Genomic DNA, 6,000 nt, shown 5'->3' on the forward strand with positions numbered 1-6,000 from the left:
GATTTATCAGTAAGAAGAAATAAAACAGATTTTCATACACGTATATAAAATAAAATACAATTACATGCCCCCTAATCACATGTATCATACTCTGCAAGCAACGCCGGAAAAACTCCCTTACTGAAATCGATAGCTGCACTGGTACAATTCTTTTAACCTACAATGTTGAGTAATAGAGTGAGCTTCGGAAAGCTCAATAATACAGAACTACCAGATGATGCTGAAAAACGTGCATATATAGATAAACATATATTTCCTTATTGGTTCCTACATCTATAGATTTTTATACTGAGCAGAGATCCTACTGATATTTCAGGTGGTAACGGAAAATGAGTTTTCAGTTGAGATAAATATTTCAGATGACTGAGTTTAGGGGATCGGAATTGGTTATCTAGTGTGTTCCCGTAAAACCAGTGAAAATATACATATCTTTTAAAACAATAGCAGTTTTAAACATATTTACCCTGTGCACAAAGTAGAGGAGCATGCAAAAATGATAAGGTCTTATCCTTGCACATAGCAAAAGAGCCTAGGGAAACTGTAAGGCTTACCCTTGCACACAGCAAGGGAAACTGGGGAAACTGTAAGGCTTACCCTTGTACACAACAAAGGGATCTGGGGGAAACTATAAGGCTTACCCTTGCACACAACAAAGAGACCTGGGGGAAACTGTAAGGCTTACCCTTGCACACAACAAGGGAGCCTGCTGTAACGGTAATTAATCCATTAAAATATGAAAATGTTTCATATTTAGAAATTAGGTAAAAAATATCGTAACCAGAAACCATATTAGAAATATGTGATAAATCAGATATCAAAATAATCTGTATTCAGAACATCGGGTATTGCCTCATAAAAATATTCAATATGTGATTTATTAAGATCATATTTTCCAGTGAAAATAGGAAACCCGATAACATATTTCAAGTAACTATCATTCATAAAATCAGTAGTTTCCATGATGTCATAAATCAGGAATAATTCATATTTTTGGTTTAAACTGTAAACATAAAACATATAATATGTTGCCACGGTTCATAAACCAGTAAATCAATAATTTCGGTGAAACTCATTTATAAACATATAAAATCGTCAGGTAGTACATGTGGAATACACTAGGATATCTAAGTATTTCTCAGGGACACTTGATAGTTATCAGAATGGATAACATGAACTAATTAAATTTGATCGGATTCTATGAACGAGGTCCTATTAAAGGGAATCGATTACTAACCGATCTAATCCGACATTTAAGGTTGATACTTTAGAATCACATCATGATTCATATGTATCAGGAAAGTGTTCATGAAACTTTATACAGAATAAATTCTAGATTCAGATTTACTGAGAGTGATTACATTAGTCAATAATCAGAGGTATTCATAATCCTTTGCATTTGAGTTAATTACATGTTCAGATATAACCAGAGTGATTTGAGCTGATAAGGGAGAAACGAAGATTCAGGACCTTTACCGTATGTGTCGATCTATCGGATTATCGAAATTACTCAAGCTGAACAACTTCCAAAACTAATGCATGTTGACCGGTCCATTCGTTGTCCTTCCAGGTATTCACTCTTTAATACCAACAATTATTGTTCATAAATAATCTTTGAGTCATCGCTGAATGAATCTTCCAATGGTCTTTATTTCATTTTCTAACTTCAACGATGTCAGGAAATGGTAACTTACTTGATTTTTGGTTCATAACCCATAGTGATGGTACCCTATGTAAACTCATCAGAGTTTCCAGACTTATCCAAATTACTTACTTAATCCTCAGTCATTGAGATTACTAAGTTCACTTAATAGTCAAGTACAATTCAGTTACTTCGGAGTTTTTCAAAGTAATTCAGACGTTTTTGAATTTCGGATACATATTGTACTTTTATTCTGTTAAATTTAGTTCGGTCTTCATGGTTGATTTGTCAAACAAATATCCAATTCTTAGTACTAAATGCGATCTAGAGTTGAGCCGAGCTGAATACTTCCAAAATTATCATCGAGCTAAACTTGAGAAGATGAACAAGCATTCAAGTAATATCTATGCCATTCAGGTGTTGACATAGCTTTAGGGTTGATCTTCTCACTTAAATTATTTTCCATTACCTTTAAGGGTAGTACAACACCTATGTTTATTTGAATTCCTTAATTAGTCCACCACCTCTACTTAGTCTAGGTCATAAGGGTTTTTTGGTCATTCTGGTGCTCAGTTTTATTCCATTAATTTCAGAGCTTGAGGATATCCCATCATTCCCGAGCTTAGTGATATTCTTGGGTCATTTCTATTATAGGGGTATTCTGGTCATATTACAGATCCAATGTATTTCAATACTTTCTTTCCGTCAAATCTTATTATTAAATTCAACTTATCATTTATTTCAGTCCATTCGAATAATTCTGACAAAAGAATACCCTCGATAAATTGTTTTTTAGGTATTTACTCATAACTCGGATATTTTACCTCTCAAGGACATTTTTTGTAATTTCTTAACCAGATAATTTCGATATTAACTCTTAACAAAAATAATATAATTCAGGGATCCAATGATTAATTGCTTTCCTGAACATTCTCTGATCTTAAAATGATTCCCTTAACAGACTTCTAGTATCTTGCATAAACCCTCTTAGGGTTAAAAACTAATTATCCAAATTTTCTAAGCAAACTAGCATTTCTTATACACATCTGTAGTTTTATCAGATCAATAAGTCTTTTCAGAGTTATTAATCAACTTCTAGGGATAATTCTTATCATTTTACAATATAGGGGTATTTTAGTAATTTTACCTAATCGAAATATTCTCATAATTTATCATTCAAGTACCTTTAATGAGATAAATTATAATCTACATATCCATGGTTGATTCTTTTATCACTTAATTCCAGAACTTGAAATTTAATTCCAACTGTCCTCTAATTCTTATATTAGTCATCTGAACCATATTCAGTTACTTACTTTCTACCGCGTTCGTATCGAGTGTAGAACTTCATTAATTACACATATGAGACCAAACATTTTCATTCATGCATTTACCAATACCAACATGTTCTATAAAGCATAAAGAGGTAGTAATGTATTACCTCGATTTCTGTGCCATACTGATCGACCATAAAAATTTCATTCGAACGCTCTCGATCTTTAATTTAACTTTCAATAATTCCTCAAATACATAACAATAAACATTTCATAAAAAACGAGGCTTAATTCTGAAAAACAGATCAAATCGGGTGATTAATCAGTGAAAACCAACTTACGAGGTTCGAATTTGGTGAAACGGGCCCCAAAAACGGATTCAAGACGTCAAAAAATGTCAGAATAGGTATACCCCGTCAAAGTCAAAGGTCGTTCAACTCCCGGTCAAAGTTCTGGTCAACAGTGGTCAACGCAAGTCAACAGTTGACCATTTTACACAAATATCACCCTAATAGAAATTAATTACAAAATTAACACCCCCTACGCGCAGTGGCAACGCGTGCGGCGCGTGAACAGGGATACGGTGTCAGAAAATTCTCGAAAAAATTCCTAAAAATTATTTTAAGGCATTTTGAGACACTTACCAAGCTCGGTTTACAATTTTAAATGACGGAGAGCTCGATTTTGAAACATCAAAAACTTTGACTTTCTCACCTCTCCATACGCAGATGACGACGGAGAAACGAAGGACACCGGTGGACTCAGAATGATGCAAGGAACACGATGGTGCGGGAGGTGTCGAAAATGGATGGTCGGATCGTCGTGAATCAGCGAAAAACCAACGGAAATCGAGTTAAAATCGACGATACTTCGAACTGAAATTAACGAAGAACGACGACGAAATGTTTGAGGGGTTTTGTTCATCGGTCGACAACGAACACGATGGTGGTTTCAGTTCGTCAAACGGACGCCGAACAGTGAGTAGATCGGAGTTGAAAAGAGGGTTAACGGGGGAAGGGAAATGGGAAAACATTCTGGAAACTAATCGGGGAAGGGGTTTATAATTCATCCCATAAAAAAATAGATAAATCATGAGTTTAGTCACTGAACTTCATGAACTTCTTAAAACGGTCTGCCAACTTTGAAATTTTACAATTTAATCCACTATTTTATTCCAAAATATCAGTTAAAATCACCACTTTATAATTTCTAAAATTTAACCCTAAATTAGAGTGCTACAATTCTCCCCTCCTTAAAAGAATTGCGTCCTCGAAATTCATTTATGTAACATAATTGCATAAATGAAACTTCCATCAATTCTTTAATATCTTTCATGTAGCTCTTATAGAAATATGAATCCTCCACTAATCCTTAACCAGTTGAGTATACATTCTTATCAGAACTCTCTCTCATTTCAATAAAAGAATCCGAACGAAAATTTCATTGAGTAATCAATTCAGTCTTGGTCATGAGAATTAGCTCATAGAGCAGTAACATACCCCAATTTCATTTCCGGAGTCGAGTAAGAATTTCTCGGATGAATAACTCTCACATGGCTCGTGAGGTACTTTACAGCGTTTAGACAAATATTACTGGAATTCCTTTTTGTACAAGTATAGCCTTAACGGATAGAAACTTCGGTTTACTCGTTACAGATAGGCACTCAGCCTTGGAGTTCCGGTTCAGAGAGGTACGATTATAGTCTAGGGGCATGTACTGATCAGACATCTTTTGACATTCGACTGACCTGTCTATCTTGAAAATATTTGACTCAACTATAGCTCTGATACCACTAAATGTAACCCCCTTAGACTGATGCGGGTAACCCGATCTGATCTGGAGTGCCACATTAGGGCCACCGGAGTGACCCACTGTAAAAATAGCGGAAAATTTAAAACTTTTATTAAAACATGTAAATTATATAATGATTTATCAGTACGAAGAAATAAAATAGATTTTCATACTCGTATATAAAACAAAATATAATTACATGGCTCCTAATCACATGTATCATACTCTGCAAGCAACGCCGGAAAAACTCCATTACTAAAGTCGATAGCTGCACTGGTACAATTCTTCTAACCTGCAATGTTGAGTAATAGAGTGAGCTTCGGAAAGCTCAGTAATACAGAACTACCAGATGATGCTAAAAAACGTGCATATATAGATAAACATATATTTCCTTATTGGTTCTGACATCTATAGATTTTTATGCTGAGCAGAGATCCTACTGATATTTCAGGTGGTAACGGAAAATAATTTTTCAGTTCAGATAAATATTTTGGATGACTTAGTTTAGGGGATCAGAATAGGTTATCTAGTGTGTTCCCGTAAAACTAGTGAAAATATACATATCTTTTAAAACAATAGCAGTTTAAAACATATTTACCCTGTGCACAAAGCAGAGGAGCATGCAAAAACGATAAGGTCTTATCCTTGCACATAGCAAAAGAGCCTAGGGAAACTGTAAGGCTTACCCTTGTACACAGCAAGAGAACCTGGGGAAACTGTAAGGCTTGCCCTTGCACACAGCAAAGGGACCTGGGGGAAACTGTAAGGCTTACTCTAACCCGATCCAATCTGGAGTGTCACATTAGGGCCACCGGAGCGACCCATTGTAAAAATAGCGGAAAATTTAAAACTTTTATTAAAACATGTAAATTATAAAATGATTTATCAATACGAAGAAATAAAATAGATTTTCACACCCGTATATAAAACAAAATACAATTACATGCCCCCTAATCACATGTATCATACTGTAACACCCCCTACCCGAATCCGACCCGGATCCGAGTCCGAGGTATCACATTGACTTTTCAAAACTTTTGCTTGTACAAAATTAATGAATAATTTAAAACTTTTATAATATATAACCTATTCAAGACGTTTACAAAACTATTCAGAGCTTATACAATATATTATTTTGAATATATGCCAACTAAAACTTTAGTTGTTAACATGCATATTATTCATGTTTCTTCTGATATGACCTTCGGTAAGGAGAATTGACCTGTCTTGCTCCACATTGCTCTTTACTCTTCTCACTTATGTAACCTATGTGTGAAACAATCACACGTTAAGTCT

The sequence above is a fragment of the Hibiscus syriacus genome, unplaced genomic scaffold, assembly GCF_006381635.1.
Source record: "Hibiscus syriacus cultivar Baekdansim isolate YM2019G1 unplaced genomic scaffold, ASM638163v2 tig00113096_pilon, whole genome shotgun sequence".
In the NCBI taxonomy this organism is placed as follows: Eukaryota; Viridiplantae; Streptophyta; class Magnoliopsida; order Malvales; family Malvaceae; genus Hibiscus; species Hibiscus syriacus.